The 13,670-nt window shown below is 38.8% G+C and overlaps 1 long non-coding RNA gene across 1 annotated transcript in view; it reads right to left on the bottom strand.

Annotated features, from left to right (window-relative positions):
- Positions 1-2,553: 2,553 nt before the first annotated feature.
- Positions 2,554-13,670, bottom strand: part of LOC129637486 (uncharacterized) — a 55,022-nt gene continuing 43,905 nt past the window's right edge. The window contains exon 4 of the long non-coding RNA XR_008707494.1: positions 2,554-2,832. This is a non-coding gene — a long non-coding RNA (uncharacterized LOC129637486). The remainder of the gene's footprint in view (positions 2,833-13,670) is intronic.

The following is a 13,670-nucleotide window of genomic DNA, read 5'->3' as shown; positions in this document are numbered from 1 at the left end:
ATCCCATCCCTAAACCACTGTAATCCCTAATCTGTCTGTAAAGGGGATGATACATTATGTAGTCTTTTAGGATTGGCTCTTTTCATTCAACATAATTCCTTAGTTACATCCAAGATGTAATGTGTACCAATATCCTTTTTTATTGCTGAGATGTGCCTCGGTTTGGAATGCAAAGCAAACCACCGTTGGCTTAATCATTTACCTGTTGAAAGACATCTGGGCTGTTTTTAATCTAGCAATGCAAAAATCTGGAAATGTATCCCTCAGATACAATAGTAAAGAAACAAAAGAAACCCAAAATTCATCAGTGAGGACCTGGTTAAACAAACTGCATTAGTTCACCATAATGTATACATATCTTTGTAGAGATATTCCTTACATTTAACTGATAGAAGAGTAAATCTAGTGTTTTTTTATGTGCTCTTTTAAGTGTTACTGACAGCAAGGGAGATGGAGAGACAGTGTTTTTGTGTTTCTAATAATACCATTCTATAAATTCTATATTCATGTCCAATATTTCTCTCTCTCATATTGCATTGGCCAGGTTCTCACTAGAATTGTAATTATCAGTAGCTAAAGCAGGCATCCATGTGTTGCTTAATGACAATGTTTCTAAAGATTCACCATTAAGTATATTTCCTGTATACTTATGTGACTATTCCTTCTATTTCTAGAGTTTTTGATCATGAAAAGATGTTGCATTTTAGCAAATGTCTTCCCAGTATCCAATGAATGATTTTCTCCTCTAATCAGTACATACAGTAAGTTACATTGATAGTAACATTCATCCCCAAATTTGAATTTCTCAAATAAATCTTGGTTAATCAAGATGAACTTTTACAATATACCATTAGATTCAATTTTCTAGTTCATTTTTTATAGTTTTTGCCTCTATATTCATAAGTGATATCAGCCCATAATTGCATTTTCTTGTCTTGATAGCAGGATAGCCTTATAAAATAAGATTGGAGGGTCCCCATATTTCTTCTATGTTCTAAAATATGTCAGTGAGCTCTTCCCTGACACTTGGCAGAACTTGCCTGTGTGCTCAGTCACTTTCAGTCATTTCAGTCACTCAGTTGTGTCTGACTCTTTGCAACCCCAGGGACTGCAGCACGCCAGACCTCCCTGTCCATCACCAACACCCGGAGCTTGCTCAAACTCATGTCCACTGAGTTGGTGATGCCATCCAACCATCTCATTATCCTCTGTCATCCCTTTCTCTTTCTGCCTTCAATCTTTCTCAGCATCAAGGTATTTTCCAATGAGTCAGTTCTTCGCATCAGGTGGCCAAAGTATTGGAGCTTCAGATTCAGCATGAATCCTTCCAGTGAATATTCAGGGTTGATTTCCTTTAGGATTGACTGATTTGATATCCTTGCAGTCCAAGGGACTCTCAAGAGTCTTCTCCAACACCACAGTTCAAAAGCATCAATTCTTTGGTGCTCAGCCTTCTTTATGGTCCAACTCTCACATCCGTACATGACTACTGGAAAAAGCATAGCTTTGATTAGATGGACCTTTGTTGGCAAAGTAATGTCTCTGCTTTTTAATATGCTGTCTAGGTTGGTCATAGCTTTTTTTTCCAAGAAGCAAGCATCTTTTAATTTCATGGCTGCAGTCACCATCTTCAGTGATTTTGGAGCCCAAGTCACTTTGTGTGAAAGTCACTCAGTCATGTCGGATTCACCTTTGTGACCCCATGGACTATACAGTCCATGGAATTTTCCAGGCCAGAACACTGAAGTGGGTAGGCTTTCCCTTCTCCAGGGGATCTTCCCAACCCAGGAATTGAAGCCAGGTCTCCTGCATTGCAGGTGGATTCTTTACCAGCTGAGCTACTCTTTGCAACCCCATGAACTGTAGCCCACCAGGTTCCTCTGTCCATGGGATTCTCCAGGTGAGAATACTGAAGTGGCTTGTGATGCCCTCCTCCAGGGGATCTTCCCAACCCAAGGATCAAACCCGTGTCCCCTGCATTTTCTGCATTGCAGGTGGATTCCTTACCTGCTGAGCCATCAGGGAAGCCCCAGAACTTGCCTATATAACTACAAAGGACTTGTGTCTGAGATGATAAGGAGGGAGAGCTGGTTGGTAGATGGACCTCTAACTATCTTTTCTATTTTAGTGGGTGTTTCTCTTGGTCTTCTTGGGCCAATTTTCGAGAATTCATATTTTTCCCTGAGATTTTTAGTCCATTCATCTATGTTTTCAAATGAGTTGATATAAAGTTATATAGTTGAATAGTTGATATAAAGATATATAGTTATATAGTTGAATCATATCAAACATGCATCCAACATATGTGAATTCAACTATACATGCCCCAATTTTTTTATTTTTTAAAGAAAAGAGGGAGCCTGATAGTTTAAACCGTGTGGACAATACTTCTGGTTATTCTAATTATAGAGGCTATGCCTCACCTGATAAAGATGTGACTCTACTGTTCATGCAGCCAGTCTGTTTCTACATTTGAGTATTTCCCCACTCCAAGCATGATTCTACAGGTTAAAGGTATTTTTTAAGTTATTTATTTATTTTTGGTTACACTGGTTCTTTGTTGCTATGCGCGGGCTTTCTCTGGTTGTAGCAAGTGGGAAGTACTCTCTAGGGGCCACATGCAGGTTTCTCACTGTAGTGGCTTCACTTATTGGGGAGCATGGGCTCTAGGCAGCAGGCTTCAGCAGTTGTGGCTCATGGGCTTAGTTGCTCTGCAGCATGTGGAATCTTCCTGGACCAGAGATCAAACCCACGTCCTCTGCATTGGCAGGTGAGTTCTTAACCACTGGACCATGAGGGAAGTCCAAAGGTATTTTTCATATAAGTTGGCCACTAATCAAATAAGCAGGGATGAGATTCAAAGATGAAGAAAAATATTAGATTTTTGCAAAAGCATATCTGTCTCCAACATGAGCACAACTTACAAAAAAAAAAAAAAAGTCAATGACAATTTTTGTTACATGCAGTTTTTATCTCACCTCCTGACTTCTGTAGAGCTGCTATACAAAGCAGTCTCCTAATTTGAAAAACCTCCCCTGTATCCATCCTGTATCTTTCCTAACACTGTGTGTGTTCTCTCTCTTTGCCGTGATCATACTTTCAGAAAGTTTGTGTGTTTTTTCAGTTTTTCAAAAAATCTAGCTTTGGGTTTTACTGATCATCTCAACTGTTTGTTTTTTTTTTTCTCTCTTGTTTCATTTGTTTCTGCTTTCATTTTTTATTAACTTGATACATCTGTTTTATATGTAGGTTTATTTTGGTTTTGTTTTCTTGCCCACTTCTGATGGAGTGTAGTTTGAGATTTCAAAGGGAAATAGCAGTCCATCAGTTTCATATCTTGGAATCTATCCTAGAGGAGGATTCACACATTTGCCCAAACAGAAAACATAAAAATTTTCTTTTCATGCTATTGTTTATAACAAAAAAAGAAGAAAACCTAAAAGTACATCAATATGAATATAACTTACTAAACTATGCTGTACGGAAACTATGGAATAGCACATAGCAGATAAAAAGAGAAGGAGAGCTTTGTGAATTCTGCTTTATTTTTTTTTCCTCTAAATACCTATCCAGTTGTCTTTAAGCTTTTCATTGAATAATATGACTTTTCTCCCCCACTTGGAAATTCTATCCTCATAATATACTAAATCTTCATCTGTCCTTAGATCTATATTTCCATACTTTAGTCAATGCCATAGAGCTATCAATCTATTTCTCTTGTCTATATATCTGTTATAAATTTTATTGCTTTATAATGTATTTTAATACATGATGGAACAGGTTATTTCTCATTACACTTCTTTTAGAGAATGTTCCTGGTAATTGCCGCAAGTTTCAAGAAAAAACACTATTGAAATTCTGATTGGAGTTGCATTGAATTTATAGATTTCTTTAGTGAAAATTGACATCTTTATAATTTTGAGTCTTCCTATCCAAGTGCAAGGTTTGACACTCCATTAATTCAAATCTCTTCTTTTATGGCCCTCAATAGAGGTTTATAGTTTTATTCATATGGATCCTTCACATTGCTTGTTAAGTTTATCTGTAGATATTTTATAAGCATTGTCTCACAAGTATATGGAAACAGGTATATCCCAAACTAAACTTTTAATCTACCTCCTGAAATCTATTCCTTCACCAGGTCATTCCCAGTGCTATTAAGGCACGTGTATTCCCCTGCTGCAACTGTCAGGCATCCGAGTCTCCCTCAACCTCACATCCAACTCATGATCAAGTCTAACCATTCTATTTCTAAAATATATTGCAAACCTGCTGACTTCTCTTTACACTATCACTCTCTTTGTCCAAGCCCAGCCACCATCTTAACTCATTTCAATGACTTCAAAGCTGCTTTCTCCATGTCCTCTCCTTTCTTCCTCCAATCCATTCTTTTCATGGCAGCACTTTTTTAAAGGTAAACTCATCATATCACTCTCATGCTTAAAAATCTACAATGGCTTTGCATTGCACTTACTGCAATTCAATGTCTTTAGCAAGACCAACAAAGTCCTAAATGATCTGGTCCCTAACCAGCTCTTCAGCCAGATATCCCACCACTCTGCTTCTGAGCCATTGGACTAACTGCAGTTCTTCAAATTATTGATTGTGGTTGATTATATTATTATTTCTAATTCTTCACTTCATCCATGTAAGAGAATTATATAACTTTGTCCCATTGATATTGGACTTGCCATGTTATTCACTTTGCCAATGGAATGCAACTATATGATGCAAACGGAGGCTTTAAGTAAGGTCATGGTTTGGCTTGTCCTCCTGCAAGTTGGCAGAACAGCACACTGTGATTAGCTGCTGGTTGCAGATTGACAGACAAGTGCAGCAGATCTGAGCCCATCCCTTACACTAAAATTGTTTTTTCCTAAGCAACCTGAATACCCTTGGGCAGAACAATTTGCTGTTTTAAGCCACTAAGATTTTGGGATTGTTACACAGCATCCATCACAGCAATAATACATTAATGCACTAAGTTCTTTCCTATATCCAGGACTTGATATAGAATATAAGTTCCTATGTCAGGGACCTTGCTTAATGTATGTTCTTCTCTAGACTATAAGTCTCACGATGGTTAAATCTGTATCTATTCTGTGTACCTCTGTAAAGATAGGGCCTAGTATAATACTCACTATGTGGTAGTGGCTAAATAAATACTCATGAAATAAATTATCAGAGGTATTATAGATACCATCTTTGATGTCATTAAACTTTGTAACACTGTTTTAGGTATATAATTGTTTTATCTGTCCTATTACCAATAATTTGACTGAACTCCTCTATTGTTCCTAATCACTTTTCAGTTGATTCTTTTGGGTTGTCTGTAACTAAAGTCATATCATGTAGTTGTCATCTGTTAAATCATGGTCCCAATAAACCATACCTCCCAGTATTTACACACTTGTGTAGTCAGTCCATTGCCCTTGATTTTGGGCAAGGCCTGTGATCTGTTTTTGTTTGTTTGTTATACTTCTTATCTTTATTGACATATAAATACTATGTAGGGAAACATGTTTATAAAATACCAAAATGCTATAAATTAATAAAGCAATAATAAGGTCCCAAAAGAGATATCAGTTTAGTTCAGTTCAGTTGCTCAGTCGTGTCCGACTCTTTGAGACTCCATGAATCGCAGCACGCCAGGCCTCCCTGTCCATCACCAACTCCCGGAGTTCACTCAAACTCACGTCCATCGAGTCAGTGATGCCATCCAGTCATCTCATCCTCTGTCGTCCCCTTCTCCTTCTGCCCCTAATCCCTCCCAGCATCAGAGTCTTTTCCAATGAGTCAACTCTTCGCATGAGGTGGCCAAAGTACTGGAGTTTCAGCTTTAGCATCATTCCTTCCAAAGAAATCCCGGGGCTGATCTCCTTCACAATGGACTGGTTGGATCTCCTTGCAGTCCAAGGGACTCGCAAGAGTCTTCTCCAACACCACAGTTCAAAAGCATCAATTCTTCGGCGCTCAGCCTTCTTCACAGTCCAACTCTCACATCCATACATGACCACAGGAAAAACCATAGCCTTGACTAGATGGACCTTTGTTGGCAAAGTAATGTCTCTGCTTTTGAATATGCTATCTAGGTTGGTCATAACTTTCCTTCCAAGGAGTAAGCATCTTTTAATTTCATGGCTGAAGTCACCATCTGCAGTGATTTTGGAGCCCAGAAAAATAAAATCTGACACTGTTTCCACTGTTTCCCCATCTATTTGCCATGAAGTGATGGGACCAGATGCCATGATCTTAGTTTTCTGAATGTTGAGCTTTAAGCCAACATTTTCACTCTCCACTTTCACTTTCATCAAGAGGCTTTTTAGTTCTTCTTCACTTTCTGCCATAAGGGTGGTGTCATCTGCATATCTGAGGTTATTGATATTTCTCCCCAGCAACCTTGATTCCAGCTTGTGCTTCTTCCAGTCCAGCGTTTCTCATGATGTACTCTGCATATAAGTTAAATAAGCAGGGTGACAATATACAGCCTTGACGTACTCCTTTTCCTATTTGGAACCAGTCTGTTGTTCCATGTCCAGTTCTAACTGTTGCTTCCTGACCTGCATACAGATTTCTCAAGAGGCAGGTCAGGTGGTCTGGTATTGCCATCTCTTTCAGAATTTTCCACAGTTTATTGTGATCCACACAAAGGCTTTGGCATAGTCAATAAGTAGAAATAGATGTTTTTCTGGAACAGAACTATAAAAATTGTAACTTAAACACATAAATGTTTTGCTAAAGATTCATTTGGAAATTAGTCCATTTTACTTTCTTTTTTTAATTTATTTTTAATTGGAGGTTAATTGCATTACAATGTTGTGTTGGTTTCTGCTGTACAACAACATGAATCAGCTCTAAGTTATGACCTGCTTTTAATCAATAGACTATAGGGGAAGTGACACTGGGCCAAGATTTAAGGAAGCCTAGAAGATTCTACTTTCATGTTTTTGAGAGCTCACACCCATCTTGTAAGAATCTGGTTCATCTGTTGGAGAGATCACATGGAAAGGCCAGAGAGAGAGACATACACAGTGGCAGGTTGGGGGAGGGTGTGGAGAAGGGGAGGAGCCACCACAATCGGCAGAATTTTGAACAAATGAAATGATTGTTGTCCTAGGCCACTGAGTCTTGGGGTAGTTTGTACACATCAATAGATCACTGAAACATCTGTAAATAACAACTTTGTGTCCTCAGTTAAAATTGCTGTGTTACTTGATGTGCTGTGCTTAGTCACTCAGTTGTATCCAACTCTTTGTGACCCCATGGACTGTAGCATGCCAGGCTCCTCTGTCCAGGCAGATTCTCCAGGCAAGAACACTGGGGTGGGTTGCCATGCCCTCCTCCAGGGAATCTTCCTGACCCAGGGGACCAGACCCATATCTCCTGCGTTGCAGGCGGATTCTTTACCAGCTGAGTTACCAAGGAAGCCCACGTTACTTTATACGCCTATCTAAATATATTGACTAGGGCTTCTCAGGTGTCTCGGTGATAAAGAATCCACCTGCCAATGCAGGAGATGTGGGTATGGTCCCTGAGTCAGGAAGATCCCCTGGAGAAGGAAATGGCAATCCACTCCAGTATTCTTGCCTGGGAAATCCCATGGAGAGAGAAGCTTGGTGAGGTACAGTCCATGGGTCACATGACTGAGTGACTAAACAACAACAGTAAATGTATCAGCTAGTCTTTGATCCCATTTTGTGATAAAATACATAATAAATTACAAAATACATAATAAAATACAAAAATACATAATAAATTGCAGTATTTGCTTAGGAAAATAAAGTCAGAGAAAAAAAGGCATCAAGCTATTCATATTAGTTATTTCAAGAGTGTAGAATTATGGAGGAAGAGGCTTTCAATTTTCATTATATTTTTCTGTAATGTTTGAATTTTATATCAGAACATGCATTATTTGCCTCATTTTACTCCTTACTTTAGAAGAATTTTTTTATTATCTCACAATTATGTGAACACTGGCTTGCTTTCTTTTTGCTATAGGTATAAATGTGTACCAGTTTACATATTTTATCATGTTAAGTATATGTACCTTTATTGTTATGTAACCAAATGTTTAAAAATCAGCACTGGATTTTCAAATGCACTGATTATCCATTTTTCATTTATCTAAATTAAGTATTTTTTATCCTTTGATCTGTTAACCTAATATTTATGATCATTAGGTTATATATCAAATCATCCATGTATTACTGATTGTACTGGTAAAAGAAAAATCTTAATACAGTAGGGGATCTGCCATAGGAGAATTCCATGAAGAAGGACTGGGGTTTGAGAGAGAAGCAGATCAGTGTCCCCAAGTTCCTTCCAACTGGCCCAATAGACAAGGAGTCCACATATTCAGAGCATAAGCACTTTCTGAATTCTTCAAAGAAAAATCCACCTCACACCAAATGCCTTTTAATCACAATCCACATTCACTGCCTGAGCTGCAGTGATTTTCAACTGTGCTAACAGAACCCAACCAAATAGTTCAAGCAAACACCATAAAAGATGTTGTGTTGGGGAAAGAGAGGTATGAGGCCAAATAAACAAAGGAACTAACCCCAAATGAAATAGAGTTAATAGAAGAATCAGAAGATAATTCTAAAATAAGTATAGTTGATACACTAAGAAATATTTGAGTAGATATTACATTCTTAAAATTAGACCGCCAACAATAAAAATAAGCAGAATTCTTGAAATTTAAATCATGAATACTAAATTAAAAACCCAACATAAAAGCTGAGTAGCAGGACAAATGAAGAACACAGGAGCAGGACACATGAAGACCACTTTGGGGATCCAGAAATCACAACAGGTTTTTCTCTGGAATGTAGCACTAAAGTAAAATTAGGAATTTCTCTACACCTGACACCCTCTCCATCCATCCAACATAGCTCGAAAATTTGAAGTCACCTTGTTGAGCATGCCCTTGGAGCAGGAAGACAGAGGCTGTCACTTCACTTTAAAAAACCTTTAAATAAAGTTTTTAAATTAAAATTTAAAATTTTAATAAAATTAAACATAAATAATATCTTTCAATGAAATTTGAAATATTACATGGAATATGCTAAAATAAGACTTTTCCATGGTTTGAGGTGAACTGAGTGACTAATAATGACCAGGAAAATCCTGACACTTCCCTGGGACCTCTCTCAGGGCTCTAGAATGGGTTTGAACAAACAGCAGAAAACAAGAATAAAACTGTCAACCCCTACAGTCCTGCTAGTTCCATCTAATGGCTCCATTTGGTTTTCAAACTATAGAGTACATCTGAAACTCCAGCAGAGCTTGTTAAAAGTAGATCTGGAGGCCCCAAGCCTCAAAGAGTCATACTCAGGAGGCCTGGAGGAAATGCAGCAATCAGTATTTTAAACAACCCCCACCAAATAATTCTAACCAAGTTTACTTGCTCACCACACCTTAAATAATACTCTTCAAACCCACAGCCCAACCTACAATTGCTTTCCTCTGTGCCTCAATGCAAGCTTTTCATTTCCCTTAAAAATCCATTTCAATAGCCCGAAATGCCATTTCTTTAGCAAAGCTCTCCTGGATCCCCTTCTGGGCTCCTATTTTCTTCCTGTACCTGGGGGCATTTGTAACCTCCCCTAAATTTTAGCACTCTGGATAAAGTCATAGGCTTTGGATTAAAAGCCTGGGGCTCAGGTCCCAGTTTTGCCACTTTACTCGCCTTGTGACCTTGACCAGATCATTTAAATGTCACAGGCCAAAGCAACAGTTGAGAACGGGAGACTAGAAGCCCAAGATGCTGGAATGAGAATATACATACAATAAATCCAAAGGACCAGAGGTGAGAAATGAGGTTAGAGCTGCAGATCAGGTGAAGAGTTCAAACCAGGGACAAGGAAGATAGAAGAAAGAAAACGTTGGGGTAAAGAAATCAGCAAAACAGAAAGGAAGATAAGAAATCAGCTGAGAAGGGGGAGAGATTTGGGTACAGAGCATTTGTAGCTGGCTCATATGACTCACAGGACTCATGAGGGCCACTATACACACATCTCCCCTGATCCTCCTTCAGGGACATCACCTTGTACTTAATTTCAGCCACTGCAGTGTTTACACCAGAGAAACTGGCAAACCTTGCAAATCAGAGTTGTTGGTTTTTTTAAGCAAGTTGGTTGTCCAACCTGTCCCAGCCCACCACTGAGTCTACCTGAGATTAATTGTTCTTAAGCATCAAATTTTGTGAGTCGTCTTTTTTGGCAGGCAGGTTCACACAAACAGGCAGAACAAGCTCATTCAAATGGCCATTTGTTTTTGTTCAGCTGCTAAGTTGTGTCTGATTCTTTGCGATCCCAGGGACTTCAGCGTACCAGGCTTCCCTGTCCTTCACCATCTCCCAGAGTTTGCTTAATTTAATGGCCATTGAGTTAGTGATGCCTTCCAACCATCTCATCCTCGGTCTCCCCCTTCTTCTCCTGCCCTCAATCTTTCCCAGCATCAGAGTCTTTTCCAATGAGTCAGCCCTTTGCATCATGTGGCCAAATGGCCACTGAGGGGAAAGGAATGAACGCACAGATGCATGAATGAATTTTCCTGAAGATGTTCCTAACATGAATTCCTAATGGAAAGGAATTATAAGTATTTTAGTAATTGCAGCTTTTCAGGTGGCAAATGAGAGAGGCATTCCCCACAGACTGCAGTCAAGAACTCAAGCATCATTATTCAATCACAGACATCTCTTCATGAAGCAAATAAATAGATATTTCCAGGGAATTTGGCAAAGCCAATTTTTGCAACCTCCTTTCCCTTTTAGCAAGGAGAGTGGGAAAGTTCATGATGGAAGTTTCTCAGCTGAATGAAAGTCATAAACAAACATGGACTGGACTCCCCCAGTAGATGAAGACTCTCTGATTGCTCCAGGATCAAATACATTAATACAAATCTGAGGTCTGACAGATTTCAGACCTCAGCAGTCTCTCTGCACTCTCTCCACCAAAACCATTTCAGCTGACTTGATCAAGGAATGTGTTACTGATTTTTTAACATTTGGACAGGAAGTGGTAGTGGGCATATGGTTAACTTAAGCCAAGACTGGATTACAATTTAGCTGTGAGAGCCATAACATACTTTCTGCCTCTTTGCATGTGTGCTCAGTCACTTCAGTCATGACCAACTCTATGCAACCCTATGGACTACAGCCTGCCAGGTTCCTCTGTCCATGGGATTTTCCAGGCAAGAATACTGGAGTGGGTTGCCATGCCCTCCTCCAGGGGATCTTCCCAACCCAGGGATCGAACACATGACTCTTATGTTTCCCGCATTGGCAGGCAGGTTCTCTACCATCAGTGCTACCTGGGAAGCCCTTCTGCCTCTTTACCTGATCTATAGCCATGTAGTTAGTGTAGACTGAACACGGGTTGGTATATGCTTTAGAAAAAGCCAAGGATGTACTTAGAGGTTATCATGCTAAGCGAAGTCAGAAAGAGAAAGACAAATACCACATGATGTCGCTTATGTGTGCAATCGAAAATACAATGCAATTCAACGTATCTATGAAACAAAAATAGACTCAGAGATACAAAGGATGACTTGTGGTTGCCAAGTGAGGGGAGGGGACAGAAGGGATGGGAGTTTGAGATTAGCAGAGGCAAACTATTACATATAGGATGGATAACCAACAAGGCCTACTGTATAACACAAGGACCTATATTCAATATCCTGTGACAAGCCATATTGGAAAAGAATATGAAAAAGAATATATGTTTAACTGAGTTCACTTTGCTTTACAGAAGAAATTAACACAATATTGTTAATCCACTATACACCAATAAAATTTTTTAAATTAAAAAAAAGAAAAAAGCCAAGGGACTTGCCTAGATTCCTCAACACATTTTGAACTTTCCAGATCTTTATTTGGAGGAATCATTGTACAAACTCACTAAATAATTTTAGTGTATACTTTAAAAAGCTGGAAAATGTGAATGTGTCCTTCAAGTGTATTTATTATCAGAGCAGCAAGACAATAAAACAGCTGCAGGTAGAGCCTAAGTTGCGATGCTTGACACCTACAGGTACTCAATAAATTCTTGGTGTTGAGTGGATGTGGAGGAGAGAGAAGAAGAAAGCTTGTAGGAAGGCTCTCTCTTACCCTTTTTCATCTTAGACCAAGCTGCTCAAAAACAAAACATGATTAGTTCGGAATCAAATGTTCTCCTTCCTGGGAAGAAGGCTCAGAGGAGGCAAAATGAGCAGGATGCTGTAGGCAGTTATACTGATTAGGAAATTAGGAAGCAAAATAATCTCTTCTCATCAATAAGTGAAAGCAGGTCATTAGAGGCTTCTTGTGAAATGTGAAGACAGTCTCCTGTGAGGACTGTTGATGCTCTAAGGTTCAAACAGCAGAAGCTGAGTCCCATTTGGGTATGAATTCGGGTTTTAAAACTTATCCTTCTCCTGAGTCCTAGTAGTACAATTAGAATTAAATTAAATTGGATCATGAACATTTGAACTGTATAAAGAAAAATACCACATCATATTGAGGCATTCATATGTCTTAAAGTTTTGCTCTAACCCTTCCATGTTTTTATTTTTTAATGAAGTATAGTTGACATATACTAGTTTCAGGTGTACAACATAGTATCTTGATATTTTTATAGATTATATATTGGCTATATTCCCTGTGCTATACATTACATTCTTGTAACTTATCTGTGTTATACCTAACAGTCTGTACCTCTTAATCCCCTTTACCCCTGTTTCCCCTCCTCCCACTCCCTCCCTTCTTGCAACCACTCCTCTGTTCTCTGTACTCTTATTTCTTTTGTAATGTTTGTTCATCTGCTTGTTCTTTAGATTTTGCATACAGATGAAAATACATAGTATTTGTGGATATTTTTAAGTGTTTATATTCATAGTCAGTTAATTATGACTTATTTTATTTAGAAGCTTTTTTATTTTCAGTGTAATTGGCTAAGGTTTGCAGTAGAGACTAAGGAAATGAGCCTCTGATCCACCCCCTTCTCTGAGAACTGCCTTTGCTCTTCTGGACCTCAGCCACAGTGACTTTCCTTTGTGGCCCTGATTTCCAGCATGGCTGAGTGGATCAGCATGGACACTGGCTCAGGCTGAGACAAAATCTCTCTGGAGAATTTGAACTTGGGAAGCGAGGAACAGACTCTAGGGAGTGTGGGAGGATGTTTGAATGCTAGACATGTAACTTGGGAGTTTGGGGCCAAATAAGGGTTTATTTAACTTATATGCAGACTATATCATGTGAAATCCTGGGCTGGATGAATCATAAGCTGGAATCAAGACTGCTGGTAGAAATATCAACAATCCCAGAAATGCAAATGATTCTACCCTAATGGCAGAAAATGAAGAGGAACTAAAGAGCCTCTTGACGAAGGTGAAAGAGGAGAGTAAAAAAGCTGCTTAAAATTCAACATTCGAAAAACTAAGATCACGGCATCCAGTCCCATCACTTCACGGCAAATAGATGGGGTGAGGGGGGGGAATGGAATAAGTGGCAGATTTAATTTTCTTGGGCTCCAAAATCACTATGGATGGTGACTCCAGCCATGAAATTAAAACATGTTTGCTTCTTAGAAGAAAAGCTATGACAAACTTAGCATATTAAAAAGCAGAAACATCATTTTGCCAACAAAGATCCATCTAATCAAAGCTATTGTTTTTCTAGTAGTCATGTA

Source organism: Bubalus kerabau, chromosome 23 (assembly GCF_029407905.1).
Source record: "Bubalus kerabau isolate K-KA32 ecotype Philippines breed swamp buffalo chromosome 23, PCC_UOA_SB_1v2, whole genome shotgun sequence".
NCBI lineage: Eukaryota > Metazoa > Chordata > Mammalia > Artiodactyla > Bovidae > Bubalus > Bubalus kerabau.
This window is presented reverse-complemented; position numbering and strand designations above follow the sequence as displayed.